A 13,740-nucleotide genomic window follows, 5' to 3' on the forward strand; every position below is an offset into this window, starting at 1 on the left:
AATAAAAATAATATTGTAGAACAAAAGCAAACTGGTACTTTTCATCTATTATTAAAAATCCATCAGACAAAAATCCTCCAGTACTCTTTAAAACTAAGCTTAAAATTGAACTTTACATTTCAGTTAATACCTGATTTGCCTTCTCTTGACCTACAAACTCTTTAATAATACAGCACTGATCTATACTGAATTTTTTTTATTTTTCATGCTTTCTGGACAAAACACAAAAATTGCAAAAAATTGATAAGTCTGTTCTGTGAAATAATTTGCAAAAATGTAAGAAATAAAACAGATTAGAAACACATCAGACCTTTAAACGAAGCTTGAACAGCAAATGAGGTGCTGATTGAGAACTTAAGCTTCCAAGTTTAACGTAGAATCAAAGAATTCTGAAGAGAACTAAACGATAATTTTCAGGTGGATTATGTAGACTATGCAGTCTGGTCTTCAGTGGCCCTGAAATTTCTATCACTATCCAAGGAATAATGAAGTTCAACAACTTTTCAGTCTCTCAGATTTTTCAATAGAAAATTTTTCAAATATCAGAAAAGAACACATGTGACAAGATCTAATGTATGAACATTCCAGCTGCTACAGTTCTTTGTTTATGATTTTAAATATTGAAATACACGATTTTCCAAAGCAATATCAACCACATCTTTGGTTCAGTGTTGAATTGCTCTACACGATTTCAAGGATCATTCAAATTCACATCAAATGTTTCATGTGTTTTATTTCTTGATTTTAGACAAATCATTTCACTAAACTTTTTTTATAATTTTTATTAAGCCGCCAAATGCACATGTGTCCAATGCTCCACCGGTACTAAACAATGATTACTGCAGTATGCCTAAGAAATTAAATAATAGAGGCTGCTGAACTCAGAACCTACTGATGACTCAGCCAAACCTAATGTATTTCCCTAGCTGCCCTGGTAACTGTCAAGAGGTGATCAAACTTTTACAGCTGCCAAACTCTCCAGAAGGCACTTATTACAAAAATGTGTTAACCTTTCTTAATGGTGCAAATGCCATCAGTGATCGGTTTATGGAGAAACAGACGAATGTTTTATCAAAGGGTATGTTACCGGTAAAAGCATGAGGTTGCACTCAGGCAGGCATATGGAGACATAAGCAATATACGGAAATCATTCCCCTCTTAGTGACATTGATGGTATCTTTGCACATAATAGTGAACAGCATCAATTGCTTTGAGATATTACCTCATTTCATCCATTCACATTTTTAATATATAGCATGCTCTCCTGTGTTGTACCATCGCTCACTTTCCCCAGCAAATTTTGTGCAAGTTATTCAACACAAATGAGAATTTTTTTGCTGATCTGTTACATTTAAAATGGGATCCTGCAAGAAGCTTTATTCAATTGAAATTCTCTCACCAACTAGTGTCAGTATTACAATTTTAAGTACTTACCTAATAACAAGATGCTGCATCCACGAATGCATTACATCTCCAATTTTTACAACCAACACAAGCAGCATCTTGATGCTTTCAACATATCTGTCACCATATGTTTTTATCAAACTACGAAATAAAGTCTTGTTCAAGATCTAAGGTTTTACTAAGGGTAGTGAAGAGTACAAAAATCATGGCATGTTTCCTTAAACTTAACTTTCCAACAGACACTACATTATATGAAATTTCTTTATTTCATTTGGTAACAGCAAAAAAGTATTTGCTATTATATTTTGATGTCATTCAGTTCTCAAAGAATTTCACCAATGATTTAACACTAGCAACTAAACAGTGTTACAAATCACAAATTTTAAGGATTACTATGTAATAACAGGAGTCCTGACAATGAATGAGTGATTCACAAAAACTATGCAATAAAAGCCAGTTCACAAGTATGAAAGTCAATTCAAAATTTTTCAAATACAGCGGGAAAATTAGAAATAAAGACAATAAAAACTTGTGGAGGAAATTATCAAAATAAATATTTATTGTTGTTACATTAACAAATACTCCAGCTTTAAAGAAGTATAACTTCTATGCACCGATTAAAATAACTGTGATTGATGTTTCAGCAAGTTGAATGGAAGGGACCACTCATCTGCCAATTTCAGTTTTTTCTCGTGCTTTGTGCACTCACTGTGTCACCATTTTAGAGACATGAAGAACCTTGTCAGGCAAAACACATTACAAAGTGCACAGAATAAGGAGTCAAACAGGTTTACATTAAATGCATTGACACATGGCATGCTGTGTACCAGCCAGCAACATTGCCCTTGCAACCAACATTCAATCACAGAGTAAATTTTATCTGAGCTACAAGCTGCTGTTTTCATTACCTCATTCTTCTTAAATAGCCAATCAACAGGACCATGTGTGTTTCCTTATAGAATTCAATGAGCATCCACCAGTTTTCACAGAAATTATGGCTTCCTGCATTAGAATCCATGGGATCATTACAAAACCCTGCCTCTCACCTAGAATTTTGAGTTCAAATAGAAAAGTGCACCACAAAGTTATTTAATATATCTGGAACAGAATCAATAAATGCCAGGTGATGTATATAAGTTCTTTAGTACAACTCAGTGACTTAACAATGACACCAAATTATATCTCACCGGCAGTTAACACGCAGAATTCTCTGTCCAAGACATAAAGGGGGCATAACATAATAATGAGATCTTTTGGGGTACAGCACTAGCTCAGCTGGATAAGGATGAAAACCCACATGCACAGGGACCGAGTATAACCTGCTGTTACAATGAGTTGAAGTTCCAAAATGGTTATAATTATCAGCTCCATATAAAAATCATTGATCTGAAATATTCCCAATTCTAATAATTCAGAACGAGAGCCAAAAGACGAAGGGTCAGGCAAAATACTTACTACTTAGAGGTAACATCTTTTCACAATTTCTCGAGGTGGAAATTTTTCTTGCTCGAGAAAAAACCAAAATTTTCGAAACATTGTAGCAAGTAAATAATGCTGCTCTCTTTGAGAAAATATTCAAATCAAATCAACCAGTAACCAGTGATTAGTAATATTGCCTAATGGGTGTAGCAATTGGATCATTTCAAATGTCTATTTTTCCATTTCTTTACTATCACCCACACAAAACAATTGCTTTCACTTAGACCAATATAAATAGAAATGCCTGTATAAAAAAAAAAGGTCAAGAAAATATATTCAATACCAGGAAAAGCAGTAGGCATTATTACTGAGTGTAGTTGTGATGAGTTTTCCCTTCTAATTCTTTGACTTTCATCTTACCTTAATCCCTGCGTTTTCAATTATAACTACAGTGGAGATTGTTATCCATATCTCAGTGATACAGATCCACAATTATTCACATTGTCAACCATGAGTAAGTAAGTAGACTAGTCCATTCATGCACAGACATCTCACTGGCATTTTCCACCAACAATCTGTGCTCCACATTTTTGATCGAGTTAGATAGCGTGCATTTAATTATTTTACGAGTTAGACGGCTGCCAAAAATGGAGAATCTGCTCATAAGTTAGCCAATAAGTATGGTGTAAGTACTTCTACAATCAACAATATTAAGAATACCGATTCATTTTGAAGTGTGCCTGCAAACTTTATGGTGAACATGGGAATAACCATTGAAAAGTGGTGAAGAAATTGAGAAACCAACTTTTGATAGAAGTTTTCTATTGTTGGTTTTTACAAAAACGATCACCAGAACAACCAATATCTGGTCCTTTGCTCTGTGAAAAGGCATACAGTTAAAAAAATTGGTGGCAATGAATCTTTTGTGGCAACTTAAATAGTTTTAGAGATTTAAACCCTGTCATGGGATTCGCAAACTGGAACTACTTGGTGAAAAACATGTCAGCTGACAGAGGCAGTAAGTTGTTCTAAAGATGGTTTTAGAAAAGAAGTACTGATAAGGTTTGAGTACATTGTAAATCATTACTGTGAAAAATCCTTAGCTTCTTAGCAAGAAAGGATATAAGGCAGAGAGCAAGTGACAATATTAGTTTGCACAAATGCAAGAGGGACCCATTAAATCCCTTTGCTCCTCATCAGCAAATCCAAAAACCTGAGATACACAAATCACAACAATGCACTTGATTTATAAAAAGCAAAAAACAGACATGGCTGAAGTCCAAAATATTCACTGGCTTATTCATTCATTGGTATGAAAACTTATCCCTGAAGCACGAAAATCTTCAAAATGAAACAAGAGAAGGTCCTAATTTTACTAGATAATGCATCAATCCATTCTTCAGCTTAACTGTTATAGAGAAGATTGATTATTCACAATAAAATATTACCTCATATCCTTGCTACAACCAATGGATCAAACATTTTTTAAACATTAAAATAACTATAGAAAACAGTTTTTATGTTGATTATTACTGTATTTACTCGAATCTAAGCCGCACTCAAATCTTAGCCGCACCTGAAAAATGAGACTAAATCAAGGGAAAAAAGTTTTCCCGAATCTAAGCCGCACCTGAAATTTGAGACTAATTTCAAGGAGAGATAAAAGTTTTAGGCCGCACTTCCAAATCGAAACAAAGTTGGTCCATCGTAATATGAGAATTTAGGTCGAATGAATGACGATACAGCTACAGTAGTTTGGTTCGAGTCTTAAGCTTAGCAGTTAAGCTTTACCAGGTAGCCATTGCTATGTGTCAGGCGCTCCGTCCGGTTTGAATCGATTGCTTATTTTTCTTGATCTGATAAGTGTCGTTCTCTTTGTTATAGGTGTTTACATCACTAAGCTGAAAATGCATTACTGTACTGTCTCATGCATTGTTCGTCACATTCAGACAATAAGTGTTTACGGCCTGTTACCGCTCGCGGCATGGCTTGCTTTTGTGAGAGGGGAATAGTCTTATTAGCGAAACAATGGCAAGAGACTGCTATTTGTTGTTACTTACACTGCTGCTTTCTTTGATAATGATCAACAAGAACCAAATAATAGACTGCGTATGATAGAAAATGTTCTGAATGAGAGTTTAGCGAAAATTTTTCTCCTTTTGAAAATCTTTGCAGACATCTCTCTAGTACATTACATTCTGCACAGAAATTAGTCATCTTACATTTAAAAATCTAGTCAATTGCCGTGCTTCATTTCTGACTATCACTATTACGCATAAGAATAATACAAATATAAACATGACATGATATGTATATTCTTCCACATTTGCTGTTGTCTCACTCTAGTTCCGTAGTTTATTAGGCGGGCAGGATTTAAACGAGATAGCAGCAAACACGAAAGAATACATGGCAAAATGTTTATATTCGTATTATTCTTATGGTGACAAGAATACTGCATGTGCTTCACAATTCATAAAAGTTCCTATTAGCAACCATCTCTTCTCATAGGTAGGAAGAAATTCAGAACGTAGAGTTGGCCATATTGACAAACACGCCAAACAGTCTTGCCAGTCCAATTTTCGTAGTACACTGAAATACTGCTACATTCAAAGATGAACAATACGGAATTCGTATTTACTTCGTTGGATAATGTATGAAAATGCAGTGGTCGAAATTCGGGGCGGAGAAAAAATATCTTCTTCCACTTTTTTTAAAAATTTATTTACTGACGCAGAGGTATTGGCGTCAGTATTTATCTTTGTGATGCCTGTGTAACGCTACATACATTCGACGGCAGAAGTTAGTTTTGGCAGCACCTACCAACATTTTTCAGAACTTCTGTTTACTTTGCACTCGATTATAAGCCGCAAGAGGTTTTTTGGATTACAAAAACCAGAAAAAAAAGTGCAGCTTTGATTCGAGTAAATATGGTATCTGTTTAAGAAAATTAAGAAGTCATTTTATCATTTTTGAGTCAAATGATTTAAAGGAGTGTTGTTACATGGTTGTAGATGCGGGTATTTGATTAAAAATAAGACCAAACAATGCTCAAAACAAAAATTCAATAACCAATATGGATGATTTGTTTTAGAGGATACAGATGAATTAATGACAAACATACAAATGTGCCAGAAATGTGATGCCAATGATATGAAAGAGTGGCTAACTTGAGACCAAGGTTTTTGAAACATGTGAAATGATGGCATTGTTGAAGGCATATTGCAGCAAAGGACCAGCAATACATGCAAGACAATGAAACAGAAGAAAATGTAGGTGCAGAAAACGATACAGGGCCAACTCATTTTGAAGCATTTTAAACCCTGGAAATCACTTTCAGATTGTTTGACAAACAGTGTGATAAATGAGTTTACTACAATTTAAATGAACTGATGATGCAGCAGCCATGTAGAGAAAAAATGTATACGTCAAATGACATTTCCAAATAATTTAAACTAAATTGAACTACGGTGACTGTCCTATGTGACTTTTTGGGCATTTCATAAGAAAGGTTGCTGTGAATTAGTAATTTTAAGAAAATATGTATGTATGTACAGAAGTGCGAGTCTAAATCTCCTAATAAATTCTCTTTTTGGTTTATTTTAACAAGCTTAATTTGTTTTTGTTCTTTTCAATAAACAACAAATATGTTCTAATCCTAGAAAGAATCAGAGCAACGCACCTGAAAATAATCATATGCACGCAGCATACGTTATCTTTCTAGAAGTAATTCTACAAAAATCTCTCTTCTTCATACAGGCAGTTATCTAGATTTTCAGTTATCCAAATGACTTGTTACAACAATTAGTCAAGTTAATCGAGTCTCTACTGTACTTGATAAAGTAACTAGCAGAGCAAAGTTTACACACAAATGCAATTAATAATGTGAAGATTAATATTTAAAGCTTGAATAAATGATTGTTAGCTGAAACACTGTAGTTCCTTTCATGAAACATGCTTCCAGGCCTGCAATTTCCTCTTAGTAGACATCAAATATGTATTAGATGTATTTTCCACTCCAGATTTATCTCATGCCAGAAAATTTAAGACAGTCACTGGGAATTTAACCTTAGATATCTCAGGTTTTTTCAGTGTGATCAATGGTATTCTTTTAGGTGTTCAGCAGGGTTTTTTCCCCATTTTATACCCAAAAGGGAATGAACTACTAAACACCAAAAACTACTTAGCGTAACACCCAGAAGCATTAGCAACAACTGACAATGGACAAACCTATAAAGCACTATCTATTCAGTATAGAATTTTCCTAATTTCAGTCTAGGAAGGAACCACGTGACATTTCTTTTTTGTGCAGTGTACGGTATTACAGATCTGCAAGCACACACACATTACAGGAGAGCGGAAGGCAGTTCATTCAGCTCAAAATGGTAAGAATGAAAAAGAAAGTAGATACACATAAGGGCATAGAAGGGTGGCACAAAAACCTGTCATACTGTCAAGCTTCCTCTAGGCCCAGGAGAATTCCACTGGCTGATGGCAGTCTGTGGAGATGGTTGTGTGAAACATTTTGAATCCATGCCATCAACCCATGTGATCATAATAGAAAAGAGTATGCGACAACACAGGAGTTTGTGATCCAATGGCTACACTGAGTGAAGGTTACATGGGTCCCTGTCAACTGGCATCACTGTTGCCATTCATCACTTCAACTGCAGGCAAAAACCAATAGCTGTCTGTAGAATTACAACACGGACATTGTCAAAGATGTGTACAAAATCACATTACGTGACCGGTTGACGCAGGCGCGTGAAGCTTTCAACCCCAGCCCAATGCTACTATCTAACACCTTCTTATGCCAACTCAGCTAGAGAATAGCAAAATATTTTGTGCACCATGTCATGACATAAGCAAGTTTAATTTATGCTTCACGAGTAAAGCACTCAGAACTTCTCGCTTACCATTTGTACAATGCACACAATATCAGAACACTAACATATGTTGCAAGTGTACACAATTTATCTGTTGCCACTGTGACAAGCTTATGACAAGTTATTCTGTATAAAGAATCACCTGTGTGAAGGAGTATTCTCTGTAGGCTGTGTGCATGATTGTATCTGTTTGTGAAGGTAGTAAAGTTTGTCTGGCAAATTACAGACAGCAAAATTTGGTGCAATTAGTAAGTAAAAGGTAACAACTGTCTCAATAATAATGCCTACAGTGACTCAAACTGAGCACAAACGCACACTATTGTCATTCACTTCATTTACCAGTACGAATTTCACAGGAGTACTAATCTGATGAAAAGTCTGACAGCAATCAGCATTCTGTTGCCCATGACAAGATGAAACATATAAACTGATGTTCCTAACAAACTAAATTCTCTAAGATAATGTCCCAGCTGTGCAGTGAACTAAAAGAAAAGCTAAAACATTACATACAACAAGACAAAAAATATTTACAAATGCTGTCCTATAGAGCATTAAATGCATTGACAATATTGTAATTATAATGCAATATCCATTCCAAAAATAATGAATATTTACTTACAGTCTAACATTCTAAATAAATTTCCATTAACAGCAAGCAATGTCCTGGGGGGAAAAGGAGACTTTCCAGCTTCTGCCTAATTTTGCTTCAAATTATAGAACACAGAGCTATTTCTACTGCCCTTCCATTTATAAAACACCTTTTATAAAGCAAACCTACACTGTTTATATTTCCTCCCAGGGCAATTCTAGAAGACGGTCAAGGGGAGGGGGGGTAGGGAATTAGGGCAATGGAATATGGCTTCACAAAACGAGAGTTGGGGTCCTCTACCGACAAATTGATAAAATTTGGTGTCGCTTAAAGTAGTTTTTGGTAACTGTTTTGGAGTTTGGGGTAAAAAATGTGTATTAATAAATAAGATACCTACTTTTAAAGTTAAACGATATTTATTGGTATAGGTAGTAAGCTTATTTGCCACTCTTATTCTTTTGTTAAAATGTGTTTGGAATGCATTGCAACCCATGTTGTTACATAATTATAAAAAAAAGATTGAATCTGTTAGAGTAATATATTCACTGATTTCTGAATATCATATTACCCACTGTAATATGATACTCCTTACCTTCCCCATGAACCATGGACTTCGCCGTTGGTGGGGAGGCTTGCGTGCCTCAGCGATACAGATGGCCGTACCGTAGGTGCAACCACAACGGAGAGGTATCTGTTGAGAGACCAGACAAACGTGTGGTTCCTGAAGAGGGGCAGCAGCCTTTTCAGTAGTTGCAGGGGCAACAGTCTGGATGATTGACTGATATGGCCTTGTAACACTAACCAAAATGGCCTTGCTGTTGTGGTACTGCAAACGGCTGAAAGCAAGGGGAAATTACAGTCGTAATTTTTCCCGAGGGCATGCAACTTTACTGTATGGTTAAATGATGATGGCGTCCTCTTGGGTAAAATATTCCGGATGTAAAATATTCCCCCATTCGGATCTCAGGGCGGGGACTACTCAAGAGGACGTCGTTATCAGGACAAAGAAAACTGGCATTCTACGGATTGGAGCGTGGAATGTCGAATCCCTTAATCAAGCAGGTAGGTTAGAAACTTTAAAAAAGGGAAATGGATACGTTAAAGTTAGATATAGTTGGAATTAGTGAAGTTCAGTGGCAGGAGGAACAAGACTGGGTCAGGTGAATACAGGGTTATAAATACAAAATCAAATAAGGGTAATGCAGGAGTAGGTTTAATAATGAATACAAAAATAGGAGTGCGGGTAAGCTACTACAAACAGCATAGTGAACGCATTATTGTGGCCAAGATAGACACAAAGCCCACGCCTACTACAGTAGTACAAATTTATATGCCAACTAGCTCTGCAGATGACGAAGAAATTGAAGAAATGTATGATGAGATAAAAGAAATTATTCAGGTAGTGAAGGGAGACGAAAATTTAATAGTCATGGGTGACGAATTCGAGAGTAGGAAAAGGGAGAGAAGGAAACGTAGTAGGTGAATATGGATTGGGGCTAAGAAATGAAAGAGGAAGCCGCCTGGTAGAGTTTTGCACAGAGCATGACTTAATCATAGCTAACACTTGGTTCAAGAATCATGAAAGAAGGTTGTATACATGGAAGAACCCTGGAGATATTAGAAGTTATCAGATACCGTATTTACTCGAATCTGAGCCGCACCTGAAAAATGAGACTCGAAATCAAGGGAAAAAAATTTTCCCGAATCTAAGCCGCACCTGAAATTTGAGGCTCGAAATTCAAGGGGAGAGAAAAGTTTTCGGCCGCACCTCCAAATCGAAACAAAGTTGGTCCATTGTAATATGAGACAATTTAGGTCGAATGAATGACGATACAGCTACAGTAGTTTGGTTCGAGTCGTAAGCTTAGCAGTTAAGCTTTACCAGGTAGCCATTGCTATGGGTCAGGCGCTCCATCCGTATTGATACGGGGTACCCTTCCTATTTCACGAGCTTCGTCTGGTTTGAATTGATTGCTTATTTTTCTTTGCTCTGATAAGTGCCGTTCTCTTTGTTATAGGTGTTTGAGTCACTCTAAGCTGAAAATGCATTACTGTACTGTGTCATGCATTGTTTGTTGCATTCTGATAATGAGTGTTTACGACCTGTCGCCGCTCGCGGCATGGCTTATTTTTGTGCGCGCTACTACTGCTTACAATAAAAAAAAGAGAGGAATCGTCTCATTAGCGAAACAATGGCAAGAGACTGCTATTTGTTGTTACTTGCACTGATGCTTTCTCTGATAATGATCGACAAACACCAAATAATATACTGCGTATGATAGAAGATGTTCTGAACGAGAGTTTAGCGAAAAAATTTCTCCGTTTGAGAATCTTTGCGGGCGCCTCTTTAGTACGTTACATTCTGCACAGAAATTAGAGTCATCTTAGATTAAAAAATCTCGTCAACTGCCGTGCTTCCTTTCTGACTGTATCACTATTAGGCATAAGAATAATACGAATATAAACATGACATGCTATGTATATTCTTCCGCATTTGCTGTTGCCTCACTAGTTTCGTAGTTTATTAGGCAGACAGGATTTAAATGAGATAGCAACAGCAAAGAATACATGGCAAAATGTTTATATTCGTATTATTCTTATGGTGAAGAGAATACTGCATGTGATTAACAATTCATAAAAGTTCCTATTAGCAACCATCTCTTCTCACAGGTAGGAAAAAATTCAGAACGTAGAGTTGGCCATATTAACACACATCCCAAACAGTCTTGCCAGTCGTAGTACATTGAAATGCTGCTACTTTCGAAGATGAACAATACGGAATTTGTATTTACTTTGTTGGATGATGTATGAAAATGTAGTGGTCGAAACTCGGGGCGGAGAAAAGAAGCTCGTCTTCCACTTTTCTTTTTATTTAATTTATTTACTGACGCAGAGGTTTTGGTGCCAGTATTTATCTTTGTGCCTGTAAAGCATGCCTGTGTAGCACTACATATATTCGACAGCAGAAGTTAGTTGTGGCGGCACCTACCAAAATTTTTCAGAACTTCCACTTACTTTGCACTCGATTCTAAGCCGCAGGCAGTTTTTTGGATTACAAAAACCGGAAAAAAAGTGCGGCTTAGATTCGAGTAAATACGGTAGATTATATAACTGTAAGACAGAGATTTAGGAACCAGGTTTTAAATTGTAAGACATTTCCAGGGGCAGATGCGGACTGACCACAATTTATTGGTTATGAACTGTTGATTAAAACTGAAGAAACTGCAAGAAGGTGGGAATTTAAGGAGATGGGGCCTGGATAAACTGACTAAACCAGTGGTTGTACAGAGTTTCAGGGAAAGCATAAGGGAACAATTGACAGGAATGGGGGAAAGAAATACAGTAGAAGAAGAATGTGTAGCTTTGAGGAATGAAATTGTGAAGGCAGCAGAGGATCAAGTAGATAAAAAGATGAGGGCTAGTAGAAACCCTTGGGTAACAGAAGAAATATTGAATTTAATTTATGAAAGGAGAAAATATAAAAATGCGATAAATGAAGCAGGCAAAAAGGAATATAATGGCTAAGCCGGGGTGGCTAGAGGACAAATGTAAGGATGTAGAGGCTTATCTCACTAGGGGTAAGATAGATACTGCCTACAGGAAAATTAGAGAGACCTTTGGAGAAAGGAGAACCACTTACATGAATATCAAGAGCTCAGATGGAAACCCAGTTCAAAGCAAAGTAGGGAAAGCAGAAAGGTGGAAGGAGTATATAGAGGGTCTATACAAGGATGATGTACTTGAGGACAATATTATGGAAATGGAAGAGGATGTAGATGAAGATGAAATGAGAGATATAATACTGCGTGAAGATATTTTTTTTTTGTGGTTTTAGGGCACACAACTTCAACGGTCATCAGCGCCCACACTACATTAGGAATGCACCGCGAGGCACAAGTTTAAAACAGCAACTAAAAGGGAAAACACGATAAAAGATAGACAGGCATAGGATTAAAAAAAAAACAGCATAATTAAATGTCCTTAGACAGGTTGGTCAATTTGATAAAATTAAGAACGCGAGCAGCTGCTCCTGGGTCATCCGCTAAAATGGCATCGAGAGTACATGGCAGGCTAAGATCAAGACGCAGTGGAGTAAAATCCGGACAGGACGTTAATATGTGGCGGACTGTCAGCAAGTGCCCACATGGGCAGAACGGCGCCGGCACAGCCGTCAGCAGATGGCGATGGCTGAACCGGCAGTGTCCAATTCGTAACCGGGCCAAAACTACCTCCTCCCGCCGAGAGGGGCGTGAGGAGGACGTCCAAGCCGTGGGACGAGGTTTCAAGTCCCGAAGCTCGTTGTCCGCAAGTGCAGCCCAATCGGCATGCCACAGCGATAAATTGCGCCGACAAATGACCCTGCTACAATCTGATGAAGGGACACAACAAGAAGCTGTCCGAGGCTGGAGGACAGCAGCCTTGGCCGCGGCATCTGCAGCTTCGTTCCCAGGGATACCGACATGGCCAGGAACCCACATAAAGCTAACCGGAGAACCGTCGTCCACCAGCTGCTGAAGAGAGCGTTGGATCCGGTGCACGAAAGGGTGAACCGGATACGGATCACTGAGGCTCTGGATGGCGCTCAGGGAATCAGAGCAGATGACATAAGCAGAATGTCGGTGGCGGCAGATGTAAAGAACAGCCTGGTAGAGGGCAAAGAGCTCAGCTGTGAAGACCGAACAATGGCCATGGAGCCGGTATTTGAAACTTTGTGCCCCGACAATAAAAGAACAACCGACCCCGTCATTGGTCTTAGAGCCATCTGTATAAATGAAGGTCATATTAATGAACTTCGAACGAAGTTCGACAAAACGGGAGCGGTATACCGAACCGGGGGTAACCTCCTTTGAGAGCGAGCTGAGGTCAAGGTAAACACGAAGCTGAGCCTGTAGCCAAGGTGGCGTGTGGCTCTCGCCAACTCTAAAGGTTGCAGGGAGTGAAAAATCAAGGTGTTGAAGGAGGCGACGAAAGCAAACTCCAGGGGGAAGCAGGGCAGTGACATACAACCCGTATTGACGATCGAGGAGTCGTCAAAAAAGGAACGATAAGACGGGTGGTCGGGCATTGACAGTAGCCGACAGGCATACCGACAAAGCAGTATATCGCGCCGGTAGGGCAGTGGCAATTCACCGGCTTCAGCATGAAGACTCTCGACGGGACTAGTATAAAATGCTCCGATCGCAAGACGTAAACCCCGATGTTGTATGGAGTTGAGGCGGCGTAAGATGGACGGCCGTGCAGAGGAGTATACGAAGCTCCCATATTCCAGCTTGGAGCGGACGATCGACCGATATAGGCGAAGTAGGACGGTTCGATCCGCTCCCCACGATATACCACTGAGAACACGGAGGACATTTAGAGAACGGGTACAACGGGCAGCCAAATAAGACACATGTGGAGACCAGCTAAGTTTCCTGTCAAATGTAAGACCTAAAAATTTTGTTG

At 38.2% G+C, this 13,740-nt stretch overlaps 1 long non-coding RNA gene across 1 annotated transcript in view; it reads right to left on the minus strand.

Moving 5' to 3' along the window:
- Positions 1 to 1,945: 1,945 nt before the first annotated feature.
- LOC124605238 overlaps positions 1,946 to 13,740 on the minus strand; it is a 29,611-nt gene continuing 17,816 nt past the window's right edge. Inside the window, exon 5 of the long non-coding RNA XR_006978625.1 lies at positions 1,946 to 2,450. This is a non-coding gene — a long non-coding RNA (uncharacterized LOC124605238). The remainder of the gene's footprint in view (positions 2,451 to 13,740) is intronic.

The sequence above is a fragment of the Schistocerca americana genome, chromosome 1 (assembly GCF_021461395.2).
Source record: "Schistocerca americana isolate TAMUIC-IGC-003095 chromosome 1, iqSchAmer2.1, whole genome shotgun sequence".
NCBI classification, from domain to species: domain Eukaryota; kingdom Metazoa; phylum Arthropoda; class Insecta; order Orthoptera; family Acrididae; genus Schistocerca; species Schistocerca americana.